Source organism: Belonocnema kinseyi, chromosome 5, assembly GCF_010883055.1.
Source record: "Belonocnema kinseyi isolate 2016_QV_RU_SX_M_011 chromosome 5, B_treatae_v1, whole genome shotgun sequence".
NCBI classification, from domain to species: domain Eukaryota; kingdom Metazoa; phylum Arthropoda; class Insecta; order Hymenoptera; family Cynipidae; genus Belonocnema; species Belonocnema kinseyi.
In genome coordinates, this window is record NC_046661.1 from 6025043 (window position 1) to 6045806 (window position 20764).

Here is a 20764-nt window from a genome sequence, read left to right on the forward strand (position 1 = left end):
AAATATCTTCTATTTCTTTTAACTTTCCCATTAACTATATTAATTTGTAGCATATTTGTATTAACTTATGTACCTGTAACTATTAAGTTATGTGATTGCATTTATATTAATTGATAACATCAGTATTATTTTGTCTTATTCTACTTTTTAATACATAAAATATCAATCTTTGTTATTAAATGAACCAATTCTTGTTATCAAAGATATTAAGTTTTTTTATTCTAATTGTAAAGTTTCGTAGATATGCTAAGGAATCATTTTTATATTTACACGATTTCGCCAAATCGTAATCAAAATGAAATAATTAAAACATAAATAAACGTAGAATCAAACTCAGATAAAAAAAAATAAGAATGAGAAAAAATTAAGCTTAATGTATAAATATCGTGCTTGAGGAAAATTAACAGGATGAAATTCTCTTTTCTCTTGATTGTGAAAATATATTTCCATAATAAGTAGTTTTCAAGGTTAGCTTTCAACCTTAGGAGAAATAATTTTTAAAGGATTTGCCGAAGAGAATTTGGAAAGATCCAGGAAACTTCTAGCAGGAGTAAACATAGATCTGTTGACCTTGCCTATTAAATTAAATGTCAATATGAGTTATTATTATTATTCAAGGAATAATAAAAAAATAAAAAATAAAAATAATTAGTCTGCAACTATACTGTACCCTACGCTTATGCAGTACACTCCCACTTATCACACTACCAGATAACGCAACTTCCTCTGCATGTTTTGATCCCAGTGCCAGCACATGTAAGCCCAAAAATTCTGCAAAATGATCGCGTATTAACATATTTTTTTTATATTGTCATTCAATCAATGCAGCCTACTTAAGAGGTAAATACACAATTATTTCCTTAATTTGAAGTATAAGTAATTTATAAATGGTTAGAAGTTCTAGAATGAAAGAGTACAAAATTTATATGATGATCCAGAGTTTTCGAATATTAATATTTTATTTAAAAAACACTTGTAAGAAAACATTAAGTTTTTTAGGGTTTGTAGGGGAACTCCCTTAATGCGAATCCCGATCCCAGACCAATAGAAAATGGCATTGATGATTTCCAATATTTGACATAAAAATTATCTACTGCAAATACCTATATAGGTGTCTGTAAAGCTCACTAATCAGATTCTATATAAAGATCCTATAAGTGACCTATATATGATCCTATATAGGGCTACATATACAGGTCAGTATAGGTGCCACCTATAGGAAATGAAACAGCTTCCTGCATAGGAACCTTTATAAAATCCCAAATGATTCTATGGTAAGGGTATGGGTTCCTTCTTCCTTCGTTAGAATCTATATAAGAACCTGTACTGGTTCTTACTACTAGGCAATCGCATAGTCAAAAATAACTACTGCGCAGCTGTATCTGCTATAGGAAACTACTGCGCAACACTTCCGGTTCATCATCTGTCCTATATAGGTTACTAATAGGATTATATATAGTGTCCTATGCAGAAAGCTGTTTCATTTTTTATAGGTGGCTCCTATACTCATCTATATAGATGACCCTATATAGGATCCTATATAGGTCACTTATAGGATATTTATATAGAATCCTATTAGTGACCTATATAGGAATTTGCAATAGGGTAGGCTTAGAGCATTGAAGTTTTTCTTATTCACACGAGTGGATCATAGTAACCCGGCACCTTACCTTATTTTGCTTCCACCATTATGCAGTTTTCACTCGTCGTCAGGGTGAAGGCCGTGGTGTGTAATGATGGTTGGAGGAAAATAGTAAGGTGCCGGGTTATTATGATCTGCTGGTTTATGCACGTGGTTTATAGCGACCTCTTTTTTAATCATATAAAATTAATTGAACTAAAAAGCTAGAATTCTACTTTTATCGATTGTTGATAATTAATTCGATTTGTGTCTTTTTACTTAACAGCTGTTATTTTTTAATTAATTATTATCATGCACACTATTAAAATTGTTTTCTCATACTTCAATTATTACATTAAGTACTGAAGATGCTTTTCAAAAAAATGTTATATTAATTAATCGTTTTTATATGCAGGATCCCAAAATGATCTCATCTCAAGTGTCAAATGCAAGTGATCTCATCTCAAAGTGTCAATGTCAACAATTGAGTCGCATATGCGCCGCATGGCGTGTCAGCACGCATGCTTCGCATATGCGCCGCATCGCGTGTTAGCACACGTGCGCCACGATATTGTCCCCATAAATATTCAAAATTTTTTATGAGTTACAATTTGGTAACAGTGACAGCAAAATGGTACAATTTTGAGAAAAAGAAGTATCGACTCTCAAAATGCGAAGCACAATATTACTCCTGTAACTGTTTAACATATATTACAAAAGCGAGTGCAATAAAAAATTTAGAGATAGTTTTATTTCATAAATAACATTGTTTTATCTAATTTTAGGAATATCATGAAGCGACGATTAGTAGCGCGAAATTTAAAAATTGAATTGCCTCATTTTACTCCATAAATAATACTAAAATTGCATCATAATATCTTTACTTGTTGCCACAATATTTCTGCGATCAGATACAGCACAAACTGGCACGAAATATGAACACTTCACGCACTCACACGACAGGACCCGCTCATCTGAGAAACCATGCGCACGCACAACTGGCATGCGCGCGCCAAATTTTAAACGGCAGAGTTTCACAGTAACTTCCCAGGTATAAATGTTGGTAGTGCGCCGGAGTTCACCACCAGCGCAGTACTGGCCCAGTACTGCCCACCAGTACAGACAGCGGATCGTTCACCAAGTACTGGCAGAACGTTGGCTGCACGACCGGGTCGGCACTATGCCTGTAGTACAAAAATAGACTTTAAAAAAACACGTCTATAAATTTTGTCAGGGTATTTTGAAATTTCGAGAAATTAACTATACAATTAAGGTGAAAACAATTTTTTCTATTTCTTTTTTCAAGGAAAATAGTTACACATTCATGAAAAATTTGTGATGTTCAGAAAAAATTACATTGGATGTGTGTCTTAATCGTTGCAGAATAGTCTAAAACACCTAAACGAAGAAATAATGTAGTCGATTTAAATTATTTATTAAAAAATTATTTGATTTATATTTCTGTGAACAGTTAGTTTATTTTATATCCATTCAATGTCGTATGATGATAAAAATATTAACGAGAAATAAGAGTTGACAAATTGTTGTTTTAACTTTCCTGAACTGTAGCTTATGAGGATGGCTTTTTCATAGAGTTTCAACATGTCGGTTTAGCGCAGTAGTTAGCACTCCAGACTGCTAGGCGATAGATTTATAAGGTTATGATTTATAGGTATATAGATGTAGCTTCGAAACCCCGTAGCGTTAGAAATGTCATTTGTAATTTAATGTTTCATAATGTAATATATGTATTCATTCTAAGCAGTACCATTAACATGTATTGACAAAATACTCGAAGTCAATTATTATTTATTTTTTAAATACCTTTTTTGTTATGGCTTTAGATTATAGAAATAGCGGATGTTATAATTAAACAATTAGTTTGAAAATTATATTTTTGTAATTATAAATAATATTCGGACGATATGCGGTCGTATGATGATTAATAGCTGGTCTTTAAAATAATTAAAATAATTCTTTATTGTTTTTAAAATTAACTCCGGCATTATCATACGCCATCGGTTTGTTAGTACTGCGCCAGTACTGACAGGCCAGTCCCGCCAAGCATTACAAGCCAGTACTGACCCCGTACAGCCAGACAGTACTGGAACTCCGGCAAGCGGTACTGGGTCTGTACTGGGCCGGTGGTGTATTTCTACCTGGGATGCTTAGTCTAAGTTACTTCCCCATTCTTAATATATTAATATACTTAGAATATATTTGATTTTTCATTTTTTTAATGTTTTGCATTAGCATAAGAGGTAATCTATAAATTATATCATTTAGTTTTATAAACATTTTATCATATCACGTGAATTGATTTTATGTTTCACTAAGGTAAGTTGTGATTGATTTTGTTAATACATCTAAAATGCATTTATTGAAACTTTCCATAATTTTAATTCAATCACATATTTTAATGATTTTCATATTTGAAAATTATGAAGCTTGATAATATTATGTTATAAATTCTAGTAATTTTTTATAATAATATTATATTCATGTCTAATATTTTTAAATTGTTTAGAAATTTAAAATTAACTAAAGTTTTAATGCATTTTTAATTGCTGTATTCAATATTACAGGAATAATTATTTTTAAATTATCTTTAAATATCCTTTTTTACATAAAGTAAAATATTATTAAATTTATAAATATATTGCGAAATCATTAAGACTAATATTAGTATATAACTTATAATTAAAAATTTTATTAAAATATAAAGTTATCATAAACTAATTTACAATTAAATACATACTTTTATTATAATCTAATCAAAATTTACTTACTATTTAATATCGAAGCTATATCAATTCTAAATTTTACATAATTCAGTCATTAACAAAAAAAATTTCTTTCATGTCTTAGTTATAATAATATTTTCATGATTTTTATATTTGGAAATTATACAGCTTAATAATATTATTTTATAAATGCTAATTATTTTTTATAATAATATTAAATGCATATTTAATATTTTAAAATAGTTTACAAAATTAAAATTAAATATAATTTTAATATATTTTTAATTGTTTTGTTCAATATTACAGGGATAACTATTTAATGTTTATCTTAAAATCTCATTTTTTAAATAATATAAAAGATGGCTAGAATAATAGATATATTGCGAAATAATTAAGTTTAATAATATTATGATATAAATTATAATTAAAATTTTAATAACACAATCTTATCATAAGCTAAATTAGAATTAATTAAATGTATTGTTTCAATGTTTTAATTATGTTAATGATTTAATGGTAAAAATAATATATTATTTTTATATTAAAATCAAATAATATCGTATTTTGATTTTAACGTCATCTAACCGAAATTTAGATACTGTTTAAAATTAAGCTATATTAATATTAGAGGAATAATTATTTAAAGTTTATTTTCAAATCTAAATTTTTAAAATAATAAAAAAAGATGATTAAATTAGTATATATATTGCGAAATCATTAATCATGTCGTGTATCATTTTATTTCATATAATTTTTCATTTCATGTCGTACTTTTTGACATGACGTCCGCCATGTCATATCATGTGTAATGTCATTAAAGTTCATTTCCCGTACATGTCGTTTAAAGTATCATCTCTAGAGGCACCTCAAGTGCTATTTCGTGATATGTGACAGTGTCATATCTTTTATAGTGGCATTCGTGTATAATATTAATACGTAGGCAATCTCATGTGCCATGTCACGTATTCTGTCATGTTGCACATTATGTACTAATTTCTTTTAAAAACATTTCTGTGTTGAAATGTTGTCACAGGCTTATACTGCCCAGCAAGGCATGTTTGATTAGAGATGGATATTTATTTGATCATTTTTGCACGGAGTGTCCCGGTATATATCATCAGTCACGGACGCATTTTTATAATGCAATCAAGTGATCTGATGAGAGCAGTCTGCCCAGACATATTGAACAAAGCCTGGTTTTACCCCATCCCTGACGGACTGGGTTTCAGTCAAGTACACAATAGGGGGACCTACAGCTTAAGGTGGGTTCCGAACCACCAGAACCTCGGTAAAGGTACATTGAAAAATTTCCAGAGCTACCGGCTCAGGGACCGAACCCCGGACATATGAGGTGAAGTACCGCGTGTCTAACCAATTGAGCCACCGAGGCTTTTATTATTGTGTGTTTTTATTAAACTTTTACTCGGGTAAACCCAGTGATACATCATAGCCACGGACTAAGTCAAGTGACTGATGAGATTAGAATGTTATAACTAAATTCAAATAATTTGAAACGATGGTTGAAACCTCCTGCGATGATGTTGTAGGTATACAATTACGAACGGCCACGAGCTTTGGAGGTGACAGCAGTCACCTCTGGATGCTTTCTTAGAGCTACCATCTGCCACTCTACGGGTTTTTAGTCTTTCGCTTCCTGATGATCAAGATAGTTTCTTACAAGGCATCACGATGTCAGGTCGATTGGCCCGGATGTAATGATCCGTTTGGATAGTAACATCCCAATATAAGATGTAATCTTCACTTTCTAAAACAGGCATTGGAATGTATCTATAGAAGGGCACCCATTCTTTTAAGAGTCCTAGGTTTAGGACAAGTTGTTGATGTATAATGTCCGCTACATCATTATGTCTGTGCGTATATTCTCTCTGAGCCATTACGCGACATCCATCAATAATGTGCTCGATGGATTCGTCGGTATCTCCACATAATCGGCACCGGTGAAACACGTCTTGATGTAACACGTGTTTGCGATAATTCCTGGTGCTGACAACCTTATCCTGTATTGCAATGATGATTCCTTTCGTCTCTGGATACAGAACACCCTTTCTTAGCCAAGTATTAGATGCCTCACTATCCACTTCACTTCGATCTAACGTGTTGGGGTGCTCGCCATGGATGGCTTTCTTCCTCCATTGTATTTCTAATTCCTCTATGGTTTCTTCCCTGATATTCAAAGCCCCACCTCAGGACAAATTTAAGGGCGTGTATTCAAGATCTGCTTGACAGATGGTTCTGTAAAGCGCAACACTTCGTTTGCTGTTAAAATAGTCTCGTCACTGTATAACTTGTGACTCACACAGTTTTTTGACATCTACAACGCCCCTACCCCCTAAATGTCGTGATAGAGCTACCCTTTTAATCGCTGAATGTCTGTGGTGCATTCGGTGCTTCGTCATTTCTACGCGAACAATTCTGTTTAACTTTTCAAGGTCTGTGTTCTACCATTTTATGAGCCTAAAGGAGTACGTGAGGACAGGGATGGCATATGTGTTGATCGCCCTGATTTTGTTTGCCGAGTTGAGAAAACTCTTCATAATTAATTTGAGTCTCGTAGTAAAGGCAGTCATTAGGCTTGTATTAACTATCGTATGTTGAATACCCTTAGATTCAAGAATACCCAGATATTTATATGATTCGCCTGCAGCCATTACCTCGATGTCATTTTCGAACTCGTTTTCTAACTCTGCGGTCCCTAATTCCCCTCTGATTAAATGCACTATTCTGCATTTATCTAGTCCGAACTCCATGTGGATATCATTGAAAAACTGCTATGTGACATCAATCACTTGCTGCAGTTTCTGGCCTGATCTAGCGTACAGCTTCAGGTCATCCATGTAAAGAAGATGGGTCACTTGATGATCATCCTCATTATCATGAATTCTGAACCCATGAGACATGCTGTTTAGTGTTTTGCTAAATGGATTCAATGCTAAACAGAAACATAGAGCGCTGAAGGAGTCTCCTTAATATATACCCGTCGTAAAGCGTATTCATCCAGTTATCCTTGGTTGTCCATGATCAAAATACTTGATTCTTGTACCCCAGAGCCTCATCGCATGGCTTAGAAAGTCAATAATGCATGGACAGATTTTGTAAAGTTTTAAGACTTCCAAGACATGCAAAAGCGCCGATGATAAGGACGATCAATTTAACAGAATATTCCGGGTACAATCGTTGCAACTCCCTTATAAGGTCTCAATACCTCTCTTTCTTTTCATTCTCCTTGGTTATGATGTTTTTGTCAGCTGGTCCCGAAAATTCGATAACGAACATGGTTCGCTTCTAGCAGTCAACAAGAACCATGTCAGGCCTCGAGTGAGCAACAGAAACAATTGTCGAGAATATAAAGTTCCAGTATATGCGGCACTTCCCATTCTCGACAATTGACTTGATTTCCATAGGAGCATTTAGAGGAGTGATATTAAGGTTAATGTCGTAAGAGTCATAGAGATAGTAATAAAACACTCTTACTGCTGCATTGTTCCTTTGAATGTAAGTCGTTCCCGCGTGAGTTGGGCTACTAGATAGTATGTGAGCTAAATGCTCGGGGTGTGCATGGCACGCCCTGCAGCCATCATCAGGAATGTCTCGGCTCAAAATGTGGCGAAGGTATGTTAAGGTAAAAATGACAGTGTTTTGGCATACAAAAATGAAACCCTCCGTACCAGACTTCAATCCGGGCGATTAAAAGGAAGCAAACGTTAGCTCACAAGACATTGACTGATCCTTCACATTTCTGTGGAAGATACCATGCATCCTCTTATCGAGGAGCTGTTTATGAAAGTTTTTCTCTTGTGCTTTCATGATCCGGGCTTTCAGGTGTGAGTCTTGAGATAGATAAGATTTGAAGCATTTTGCTCACCCCCAATACTGAAGACAAGTCTGAGTGTACCAGCAGCCTCCTCCGCTGCTTTGTACAGAAACGCTCCTTTGCCCACTTCTTCGTGATTCCTGAACATTTTAAGAAGAGGGTTTCTTCCATTTGCAACTCGATGTGCTGTACCCAGAATAATCCTATTGTGAAGACATTCAAGACTCAACATTCCGCGACCACCTTGACGGCGTGAGATGTACAGTCGCGGAACGGAAGACATGCTTTTGTTCATGTGTATAACCTTTCTTGTCCCGATAACAAGGGATCTGAGCTCGTTTTTCGTCCATGGAGCTACTCCAAATGAATAGCGTACTACCGGGACGGCAAGCATGTTTGTTGCAGATACTTTGTTCCTCGCCGACAGTTCGGAAGACCAAATCTGTCGGATGAGACGTTTGTATCTGCTTCTGAGGGTATCCTTTATAGATGTCACATCCTGAATGCGGCTCTGTCGCAAGCCCAAGTATGTATAAGTCTCTCCAGTGGACAGGTGTCGTATAGCGTTTCTATCAACGAGCTCAGGATCTTCAGGGATGCCATTACGTTTTCCTCGCTTAAAATAAACCTTGGTGCATGTCTCTAACCCAAATTCCATTCCAATTTCCTTAGTATATCGTTAGGCAATCCCTAGAGCTAGATATAGTTGCTCTTTGTTTTTAGCAAATATCTTAAGATCGTCGATGTAAAATACAAGAGTGATCTTGTACTTTCGATCTGTAGGTTTTTTGCACAAGTACCCGTCGGAATGGCGAAGTGCTAGAGATAGTGGCACACGATTTTTTCCAGATGAGATAGTAAATCTGGTTTTCCAAAGCGGCCTCAATCTCTCTATGCACCTAACTGTTTGCGGATGAATCTTTAAGATTTCCAAAAGACAGAGGATAAGTCTATGGGAGGTCGAATCGAAAGCTTTTCGATAATCAATCCAGGATATCGATAGGTCACGCTGGTAGAATGCTGCATCTTTGCAGACACATCTATCGATGAGCAGGTTCTCCTGACCCTTTATCAGGTGTTATGAAGGAATATTTTCTGAGTCTTCGTCCAGTCTATGCTGCACTTCGTAGACTTCTCTCCGAAATACTTCGAACTCCTCTGGTTTGGGCGGGTGGTCGACAGTAACTGGAGGGTCTAGAAAGAGTCGAGATGAGTTACAGAGGAACTGTTTATTTTCTCTGAGCCACCTCTCCCTCCTCTCTAGATTTCCTTAGCGTCGGATAGTATCCGTATTCTCTCAACAATATGCTGCCTGATGGTCAGCAGCTTTGACTTGTTAAGTGTATGATAACGGTCCGGAGTTCGCGCGCGAACTTTCGAACCTTAGCGGTAAAATTCGTGCCAGATGTGATGTAGTAAATCACACACTAAATGCGGGACGCGTACTGTCTTGCCCAACCTATCTTTATTGCAAGTTGATGCTGCCGGCATTCTCTGGTGCCGGCTTGTTCAAGCCGTGGTAGAGTAGGCGTTCCGCTTACATAGCCCCTTTTTCGGAGTAGTTCGGCATGGTTTCGCAGACGTTGCCGCGATAAGTGCGATAGCTCCGAGTGTTTCTCGCACCATAGAGTATGCAGCCGTGCCATTTAACCACGTTCAGGGGCCACACTCGCATCTTAGCACCCTAAAAAGTCGTGATTCAGTCGCTCCGTCCACCTAAAGGTCGCGAGATCCCGCTGACCCATCGCATTGAATCCATTTCCATTGGCTCCCCAAGCTCTAGATTGGTCGGCATTGTTGGCCAACCCAATGTCGGGAACCCTGCGTTTTCTGTTGTTTTGAGCCGCACTTACTACAACTATGTTTGGTGTTGTCATTGTTCTTCCCACGAGAAGCTAGGGAAAGGGGTTCGTCCATCCTTGTAGAGCCCCGCATGCAAGAATAAGGCTGCTTACTCTGAGAGGTCGCCCGGTGTCCCAGAGTCACTGTTCTAGACACCTCACCCAGATGCCATTCAGCTTTCGGCACGGTTTTCACACCTCCTCTTGGGGGTTAATTCCTTCGGGACCACCCCTGGACAATTGTCCGCGACTGCGAAAAAATTTAATTTATGCTTTGTAACAAAACAAAAATATGATTCCCATAATATCAATTGCAAAAATAAACTAAAATCCTTATTACTATTTGAATACTACTATTTTGAAATCTTTGGATTCTACAAACGGTAAACAAAGAGTATGCTTGAAACGACAGCCTTGTTTTATTCGACTTAACGAAATGTGCTCGCAATAGGCTCACAGTACTCAACTAAAAATTACGAACATTGCCATTGGTTATTTTCAACCAATAAATCTATTATGTGAGGTCTTTGAAAAGGTGTGTTAGTAGTGTTTACTATATTGTTATTCAAAATCGGTGTACCTATGCCAATGCGACTAGCCTAGCAACCCAGGAAACAAAAATCAATTCACTATTATTTAAATGGGTTTTAATGTATTCTGAATAGCGCATTTGTCACTGGAATTCCAGATACCCGCCCATAACTTAGATTGAGTTTTAAATGAGAAACCGGCTTTTTTAATCGGCCACGTAATTTTTTTCTCGCACCCATTCAGTAGCGATTATGGATCAGCATTCACCAATAGAAGAACAATAGTTCCAATAAAAAAATATTGATTTAAATAAAACAAATTTAATTTAAAAAGTTTGAATTATTTATTAAAACTAGTTAAATGGGCAACTTTCAAGAAAATCCTGACATACATGTAGTCTACTTTTACTCATTGACTATTTATTTTCAGGAATTTTAATATTTTTTTGAACATTGTTTTTTCACATATTTGCATTACACATCTAAATGCGGAAAATTTATTTATATATTTTACACAACAAAAACTAATATTTTTCTTTTAATTTACGTTTATAAACTCTCGTATTGAATTTCTAAAAATTTGGATGTTTGTTATGTAAATTGATATGCAGGGTTCGTTTCTAACACATGGACTTCCTGCAGCTATGAGCATGGTGATTAAATAAATAGAATGTCACTGACGCTCAACTCAATATAAATCTTTTTTTTCCTGAACAAAATAATCTATTGAAAACCATTGCAAAAAGAGAGTAACAACCAAATAATCATTTAATTTAGAAATAAATTGTCGCGTCAATTATAATATATAACAATATTTTTTAACTTAAATTTCTTTAATATTTATTTAATCAGAATTATCCTAATCAAATGCACTTTTAAAAAAGGTTGTGGAATTTTAGTACGCGAAACGTATGTAAAAAGTGGACTCACGCGCAGCGGCGTGAAATTAGTATAGAAATGTCTAAAATTGTATAAAAGTGTAAAATTCTCAACTGAACTAAAATTGAATATGCGACGTTAAATAAAACAACGGAAAGTGGAAAATTTTTTCAAAATATCAACCTAACCTCAAATACTTAAATCATTTAGATCATATTACGAATATATTTATAATTACGCAAGCTTATATGGCATAAAATTTATCATTTAAAATCAGTGACTCGCATTTATGCTTTCGCCGAAAGTGAGCTATAAAGTTAGAAAACTGAAATGTACGTTCGCAAATAGCACGAGAATAAACGAGCGAAAAAAAGCTCTATCGCAAAAATTACACAAATGTGGATTATTATACGGAGGAATCTAAAATCACTATAAAGTGGAGAAATTTTCGTTAGAAAATAGAAATTTATGGGCAGTTGGCAATTTTACCAGTCTGGGAAATTTTACTATGTACAGCATGAGTCCTTTTTTTACACACTCTGAACGTAGTGATTTTCAACACGTGTTATGAATTCATGCAATATCGTAGAATGAAAGCTGTAAAAGACGTCATTCTACACAACATGTGGAAATTTGCTTTCTAACCTGTAATTTTAAAGCATCTAAAGTGAAATTTTATGTGTGTAAATTTACTATTTGAAGTGCAATTTTAAAACCTATTTTACACAGTGTGTGTGACTTTATACTGCTCATTCGAAAGAATTCATTCTTTAAAACTTTAATCTGCATCGTATTTTTATTATTCATTGTGATCTTTTAAGAACTCCATTTCATATTTAATCTCAACCCATTCATGTGCACATTAATGAATCGTAGAATGCCTTTAGGAATTACTTCAGGTTACTCAGCCTAATTCAACTCGATTCACTTAGCATTTTAATGAATGTGAAATGGCAGATTCAATTTTCCTCTGCTACGGTCCGGTCAGAAACGACCGACCTATCAGTTTCATCGTGCTCTACATCTGATGTAGCGGGCGATCTGGGCTCTAGTGTCAGGGGACCTCCTCCCCAGCCGTAGTGTGGCAGCTGCCCCGTCCACATCGCTCAGGTATGTACTGTTTATTATCTATAACCCTTTGGCCGGATCTGATCAAACCATGGGAAAAACGTATTAGGTCGGATCCGATCCACCATAGAATTTATGCGCTAGATATTTCAATGAATTTCATCCCTTTCCACATGATATTCAACTATATAACCCTGTTCTTTTAGTCCTCCATGAAACCCTTTTACTTAGGTGCATGTAATAACCCTAGCAGATGGAATGAACGGAGAGGGTACGCTACAGCATACCCTTACCGTATCCCTGTAGTATACTTTCATATCATGCAACGAAAACCCCAAAAAACAAAAATATGAACAATTAAATTATAGCAATTTGGATTCTATGTTGCATTTGCCGTGAGAAGGTCACGAAGTAATTGCAATAGTTTTTTTTGCAACGTTGAAAGATAAAAAAAATACTAAAAAATGTCATTACTTCCGCTGACGGCGACTTCAAACGCATCGTCTTTCAGTATCAACATAATAGTTACGCGACTTCAGGTGCGCTTGAAGTTGCCTTCAGTAGAAATAATGACATTTTTTTAGATTTTTAATGCTGCAAAAAAAATTATTGCAATTACTTCGTGACCTTCTAACGTCAATATTAACGTAGAATCCGAATTGCAATAATTTAAATGTTCATCTTGCTATATTTTTTAGTTTTTCTTGCATGATACAAGAAAGGATACTATAGGGATACGATAAGGGTACGCTGAAGCGTACCCTCTCCGTTCATTCCGTCCGTCAGGGATAACTATTATGATTTCTTATTTTTTAAAGGAAAATGGCGTGTAACAAAATCTTTTCTACCCTGAAGCAATTTTCGAAGAATTCCACCAACAATCTCTTGAGAAAAGGAATATAGACAAAGACGTTGAAAATAATACATCAGAGCACGAAGACGCAATCTTGTCTGACGACGATATGGAGGACATGTTCGATTGTGATAAAGACGTTCAGGACGAAAGAGGTCCGACTTTTCACGACGAGAACGACTTCGAAAGGAACTTTGAGGTGGGCAAGGATCAGGAAACTATTTGGACAGATAAGATAGTACGTTATAAATTTGCGAGAGTTCCTGCTTTCAACGTAATTACAGGAAATCCAGGGCCAAGAAGGGAGGGATGTTAATTTCGCATAAAATTTATTTCGAATACAGAACTTTCCTCGCTCTCCCATTTATGAGTGGAGCTCTGAAAGATTCTACATTAAATACAGAAGAAATGTTTTCAAGGATGCACGGCCCTCCAATTTTTCAAGGTTCAATGTCTCTCGCAAGGTTTCGGTTTCTTCTTAAACACTGAAGATTTCATGACAAAACAACGAGGAAAAAACGTAAGAGGAAAGACAAGTTTGCTGCCTTCAGGGGGATTTCGGATAAATTTGTTGACAACTTTTCACGATATTTTTCTCCAACTCATTATGTTGCCATCGATGAGACTCTTCTTGGGTTCCGAGAACGCTGCCCCTCCAAAATGTATTTGAGGTCCAAACCCGATAAGTAGGGAATAAAAATCATATCTCTTGTTGACGCAAAATGTTTTTTGTTTTTGTGGTGGAACACCGTACGTTGGCAAAGAGATAACAAAGAAAAACGGTGACTTATGTTTACCTACCCAGCATGTAATGAAACTCACAGAGCAACTAAGTGGCAGCAGTCGGAATATGACTGCGGACGATTGGTTTCCATCGATTGAAGTAGTAGAAGAGCTTAAAAGAAGACTAACTTTCTTAGGAACAATGAGAAAGAACAAGCTCCAAATTCCTCCATCATTTTTGACTCAAGCTCCTGGGCCGACCTCACGATTTACATACCAGGATGATAAAATGATGGTGACTTACACTCCGAAAGAAAATAAAAAAGTGGTGCTTGCTTATACTACAAACAGAAAGACAAATCGTTGTATTTCAATTGTTTTGGGACACTCTGCATTGGTCAACTATTTGGACTTAATTGAATCTGCCAAGAAAAATTCGGAGATGAACTCGTTCTACAGTTTGAAGACATTCTGAATAGAAAAACATAACCTCAGAAAAGGAAATTAAGTTGAAATAGTGATTTATTATCGACAGAAGAAACGCATGAATCGTTCTAAGTTCTCAATTAAATAGAGTTTGAAGGATGTCAAACTGAATGCAGAAGTGCAGGTTCCCTTTTACAGAAACGAATCTGCATTATTGACTTGATGTTTGATAAAGTCCGATGAATTGTATAATGCAGATTATAGTCTTCATTATTTAATTGTAGTGAATGGGAAATGGCTGCAAGTAAATTTGAATAGGAAAACGCAGGTAAGTTAGGGACGTAAATGAATGGGATTTTTAAGATTAAAAAATGTGCATCATAAGAAACCTATTTTATAAATATGAGTTGCATCAAATGAAATATCAAATTAATGAAAATATTCCAATTATTATAATATTTAAGCTTAAAAAAAATTAACATACATATTAGTGAAACACAATTTTACATAAATAGCAAATTTTTCAATTAATTACAATAAATTATACAAATCACTGAATTAAACATTTGTGATTGTGATAAAAAGTAAAAGTGGACGCGTTTTGGTTTGCGAATCACGTACAAGCAGCCGATGTCTCTCTCTCTATCGCAGAGAAAGAAAGAGGCAGAGTACTGCGTTTTACGCTGAGCGCAGCCAAACGCATGTACATGTAAATGTCGGGTGTTGAGGGACACAGTAGTATTTTGATGGACGCCATTATACACACTTTTCTTTATTAACTGTGAAATATTTAAGATGAAAGTTGTCTATGCAAACGTGTTTGATAAGAGTATGAAGGGAACATGAATCTTGCAAAGGTTCGTAGAATTTTCTCCAAAATACTTTGACCTCCTCTGGTTTGGACCGGTAGTCGACAGTAACTGGTGGGTCTTGGAAAAGTCGAGATGTTTCAGAGAGAAACTGTTGATTTTCTCTGAGCCACCTTTCCCTCCGCTCTAGACTTCTCTTAGCGTCAGATAGTATCCGTATTCTCTCAACAACATGCTGTCTGATGGTCAGCAGCTTTGACTTGTTAAGTGTGTGATTACGAGTCCGGAGTTCGCGCGCGAACTTTCGAACCTTGGCGGTAAAATTCCTGCTAGATGTGATGTAGTAAATCACACACTGAATGCGTGACGCGTATTTTCTTTCCAAACCTATCTTTATGGCAAGTTGATGCATTCAACTTTTGGTCTTATGATCAGCCGTTGGTTTTGTTTTACGGTTCGCATCGGTCAAAGCTCTCGCTGCGTTATACACACAATAATTGATAGCCGAAAGGTCGGATTCTTTAAAAAAATGTCCACGACTCTCGTCATTCATTTCAGCCAGATCTTTAGGCTTGAGAGAAACCTTGGTGTTGTTGTTTCTCCGGCTCATAAAGCATCGCTCTTCCTCTATTTCATGCCTGCCCGCAGTTGGTTTTAGTGTCGCCTCTCTTTCTCTGTTGACGACTTGTTCTAGCCGTGGTAGAGTAGGCGTTCCGCTTACATAGCCCCTTTTTCGGCGTAGTTCGGCATGGTTCCGCAGACGTTGCCGCGAAAAGGACGATAGCTGCGGGTGTTTCTCGCACCATAGAGCATGCAGCCGTGCCATGTAACCACGTTCAGGGGCCACACTCGCATCGTAGCACCCTAGCAAGTCGTGATTCAGTCGCTCCGTCCACCTAAAGGTCCCGAGATTCCGCCGATCCATCGCATTGAATCCATTTTCATTGGCTCCCCCAGCTGTAGAGTGGTCGGCATTGTTGGCCGACCCATTGTCGGAAGCCCTGCGCGTTCTGTTGTTTTAAACCATACTTACTACAACTATGTTAAGTGTTGTCATTGTAATTCCCATGAGAAACTAGGGAAAGGGGTTCGTCCATCCTTGTAGAGCCCCGCATGCATGGATAAGGCTGCGTACTCCGAGATGTCGCCCGATATATAAATATATACATATATTATTAATGATAATATTATAATTATGTTGTATTATAATAGCCTTATTTATATCTTGATCCGCATTTGAAAGAAATTAAAGAAATTGGCGATTTTAATGATATTTGAATAAAATGCATTTTTTTTATAAAAGTTCATTTTTTAATTGAAAACCTACTGTGGTATTTTATGTTTGGAATTCATCTCGTTTGGATAGAAACTCAATCATTGGACTTAAAAATTAATTATTTTGTGGAAAATGTAACTAGTTTGTAAGAAAGTCCTCTTTTCTATGAAAAGTTCAACTACTTTGATAAATTTTTTTTATAAATATTTTTTATTTGGTTTAAAAAACGATCTTTTTTAGTTAAAAGTTCAACTTTTTGGTTAAAAAATCATGTATTTTGTTAAAAATTCGTCTTTCTTTGTAGAAATTAAAGTTTTGGCTGGAAAATTCGATTAATAACTTAAAGTTGAACTACTAAGTAAAAAAAATTAATTTTTTCTAATTAGGGATTCATAATTATAGTTGAAAATTCAACTATTTTCCTTTAAATTAACTTTTTTATAAAAATTTTACTTTTTTGTAAAAAATGCATCTTTTGGGCGTTAATAGTCAGCAATTTGATAGAAAGTTAAACTGTTTGTTTTGGTTGACAGTTCATGTATTTTGTTGGAAATTGACATTGTTTGGTAAAGATGTAATCTTTTTGGTTGAAAATTTATCACTTTCGGTTAGAAATGCAATTGTTCGATTGAAATATCCACTGTACATCTTCGGGAGTTTAAAAGTCAATTATTTCACTAAGAGTTGAACTACTTTGAAAAAATATGTTTTTTTTTATCAAGGTTTTACAATTGTATTTGAAAATTTAACAATTTGGTTGAAAATTGAACTCTTTGATTGAAAACTCATATTTTTCGCTTAAAAAATTCAAGTTTCTGTAGATAATTCTTCTTTTTGACTTTAAAGTTAAATAATTTTGTTGAAAATTCATGTATTTTGTTTAAAATTTGCCTTTTTTTGTAGATCATTAATTTTTTTGGTCGAAAATTCATCTTATTGTTTGACAATTTAACAACTTTGTTTAAAATTCACTTTTTCTGTTAAAAATTATTTTTCTTTATCTGAAAATGTAATTGTTCTAGGATTGATTAAAAATTAATCACAGTTTCTATCTGAAACTTGAACTATTCTATTTTTGGTTACAAATTTAACCTGTACATTGTATTAGTTAACACACCAATCATTTGAGGGGAAATTAATCTTAGAAAATTGAAAAATAATTGATTTTACAAGATGATTCAAAATCCGTTCAAAATTAAAGAATTAATAGATATATTAGCTTTTAAAATTATTTTCAATTATAACTTCAACTATTATTTCAGTGAAAAAAAATTATATTTTCAACCCATTCAATTTGAAATTTTTTAATCAAAAAAAGAAAATTTCGTTGATTATTCTCAACATTTGACCATTCATTTGAAAGAAGCCATTATAAACGATTAAAAACTATACAAATTTTAACAGAATGGTTCGAAAAAGAAATCCTGTAATTGTTAAAATTGTAATGAGCTAAATTTTAACTTTAAACACTACAATTTTAATTTTAAAAAAGATTCAGAATTAATTTAAAACTTGAAATTATTTCAAATAATTTGAAACACGATGCAGATTTTTGCGGATTTTGAAAAAATTAAGCTTTTTGAGAATTGTAAAAGACTTGAATAGCATAACTCAAATTGTTCATTGCTAAGAAAATTGAAAATAATTTTTTGTTTGAATAATTAATTTCAATTGAATATTTTAAAATATTTTAAAAATTAAAAAAAAAAGAATCAGGACGATTTTGAAGCAATTTTTTTATGTTGCATTTTTATAATTTTAGGAAAAAATCTAAGTAACAAAATATATGAATTTTCAAACAAAAAAGTAACTTATAAACAAAATTAATTAATTTTCTATCAAATAATTGGTGTTTTAACTAATAAATTATACAGGATAAAGTTTCAACCAAAAATGGAATAATTCAATTTCCAGATAAAAACTATGATAAAAAATTGATTTGAACATGAAAAAAAACGAATTCTCAACAAAATTATTAAATTTTCAAGGAAAAAGGTGAATTTTTGACCAAGAAAATTAATATTCTGTAGAAAAACCATTTTCCAACTTAACCAATATACACGATTAATTTTTAATCAATCCTAGTGTAACGTCCCGCGACTTCTAGAATAATAATAAGTAATTATAAACAATGGATTATAACTAAATAACATTTATATTTAATAATAAATGAACAAGTTAAATAATTATATTCAACATACAATTATTATTGTAAACAAAACCTAGTATTGTTAAAATCATTTATGAAGATCATATTTGAAAGGAACGACGCAACAGTGTAAGGTTAACCCAACCGTCCAAGTAAAGCTGCTCATCATCTTTTGCACAAAATACGACACACATTAATTAAAAAGCAATTAATTAATTAACAAGGAAACCAGAAAAGGCAGCTGCATTTTCAATCTCATACGCTCACAATATGCTGGTACCTATAAATATGTACACAGTGCCGTAAACAAAAATAAGCGATACACATAAATATTCGCATAACTAACAAAACCAGCAGACTACACACTAACCGAAGAGCCATAAATTAATCAGCAAGCCAAAGCTGAAAACAGACCAGGTTTTCAGTCCCATGCGTTTACAAAATGCTGGTACCTACACCACATGTATATCATTTAGTCATTCTGACCTAAATATTTCTATGAAGGAGACTAGCATCTTAGATCTAAAAGTATTAAACAGCTGAATAAAGATGACAGCTATAGGAGGGTGAGCCGTTCACACACAACCAAAGGGACACGCGCAAACCTTATGCTCTTCTACGCATCATAATATCTTACCCTTGGACACCTTGGAAGGGATACCATATATTTTGGTAACTGCGCCATTCTCCATATTTCGGCACATCAAGATTCCTAATAACTGTGTGGCTATCTCATTAATGATCCCCATGGTACTTTGGAAGGGATACAAGGTATTGTATTTACAGCAACATCCTCCATATATGGGCATATACATAATTCTCAACGCCCATTGGACAATTAGGGTCTTACCACTCTTCAACCTAATTGATTGACAACGCTGATTAAAACCAAGAAGAATCCCTACTTCTAAACCATTTACCCTTACGGGGATCTAAGAAAGGATCTTGTGAATAAATACAGAATTTTCGGAAGCAGAAATCAGTTTAGTTCCAGTTTTAGTTTAGCTTAGTTTAGTTTAGTTTGTTCCTGTTTAGTCAATTATACTTCAGCGTCAGTCTCAGTTCAGTCTCAGTTAGACAATCTAAATTGTAAAGAATCTTCGAAACCCGTCAACCATAAAAATCTAAATTCTACGAAGTATAGCTTCTGTTTGGAAGCAAGAGTCGAGAACACCTGCCACAAAGGGACAAAGCAGCCCAGATACGTTGATCTTACCATCTCAGCCTGCAGAGCCATATTCAGCACCATGCACCTCCTGCGGGTACCCATACAGGGTGCGAACAGAAGGAAGAGCTACTTTTGGTCAAGGAACGAGAGGGCGAATTGTCTACTCTCTACAAAAGGGAACTTTGTAAGTAAACCAAAGAATCCCATAATTTGAAGCAATCCGGAGGTTTATGAGGAAAGGTTTGTCAAATCTGATCTTTATATTAAAATTCTCTTTATATTTAAATAAATATTAATTATTTTATATATTCTAATATATTTGATTTATTTAACGTATCTGGTAGTTATCCTCATCCAAGTTTTCTAGTTCATTTAAAACTAGATTCTAAAACGGGGAACCACTTTGAATGAAATGAAATACAAGGAAAGTTACATCTCATAGGATGTAACACTAGAATATATACATTTTCAGTCGAAGTATTTTGGAGAAAATTCTACGAAGTGCAGCATAGACTGGATGAAGACTCAGAAAATATAAATAGCTTCAAGGAGTTATGTGTTGCCCTCATAACACCTGATAAAGAATATCCAGCCTTCACTACCGAGAAGGTGAAAAAAGTATTAAGAGGAATAAAGAACTATTCCGCACCAGGACTAGATTGTATTAAAACCTTCTAGTGGAAGAAGCTTTCTTCAACCCATCAGCATTTGGCCGTATTTTCACCTCATATTTGAAGTCGAAAGAGTCTGCAAAGATGCAGCATTCTACCAGCGTGACCTATCGATGGCCTGGATTGATTATCGGAAAGCTTTCGATTCGACATCCCATAGACTTATCATCTGTC

General features: G+C 34.6%; 1 protein-coding gene and 1 long non-coding RNA gene across 2 annotated transcripts in view; one reads left to right on the forward strand and one right to left on the reverse strand.

Annotated features, from left to right (window-relative positions):
* The window catches only part of LOC117172902 (protein unc-79 homolog), a 1455529-nt gene that overhangs the window by 314423 nt on the left and 1120342 nt on the right, over window positions 1-20764 (forward strand). The window lies entirely within an intron of this gene.
* LOC117172656 overlaps window positions 390-20764 on the reverse strand; it is a 26469-nt gene continuing 6094 nt past the window's right edge. Inside the window, exons 2-3 of the long non-coding RNA XR_004467041.1 lie at window positions 671-771; window positions 390-575 (exon numbers count right to left, since the gene is read on the reverse strand). This is a non-coding gene — a long non-coding RNA (uncharacterized LOC117172656). The remainder of the gene's footprint in view (window positions 576-670; window positions 772-20764) is intronic.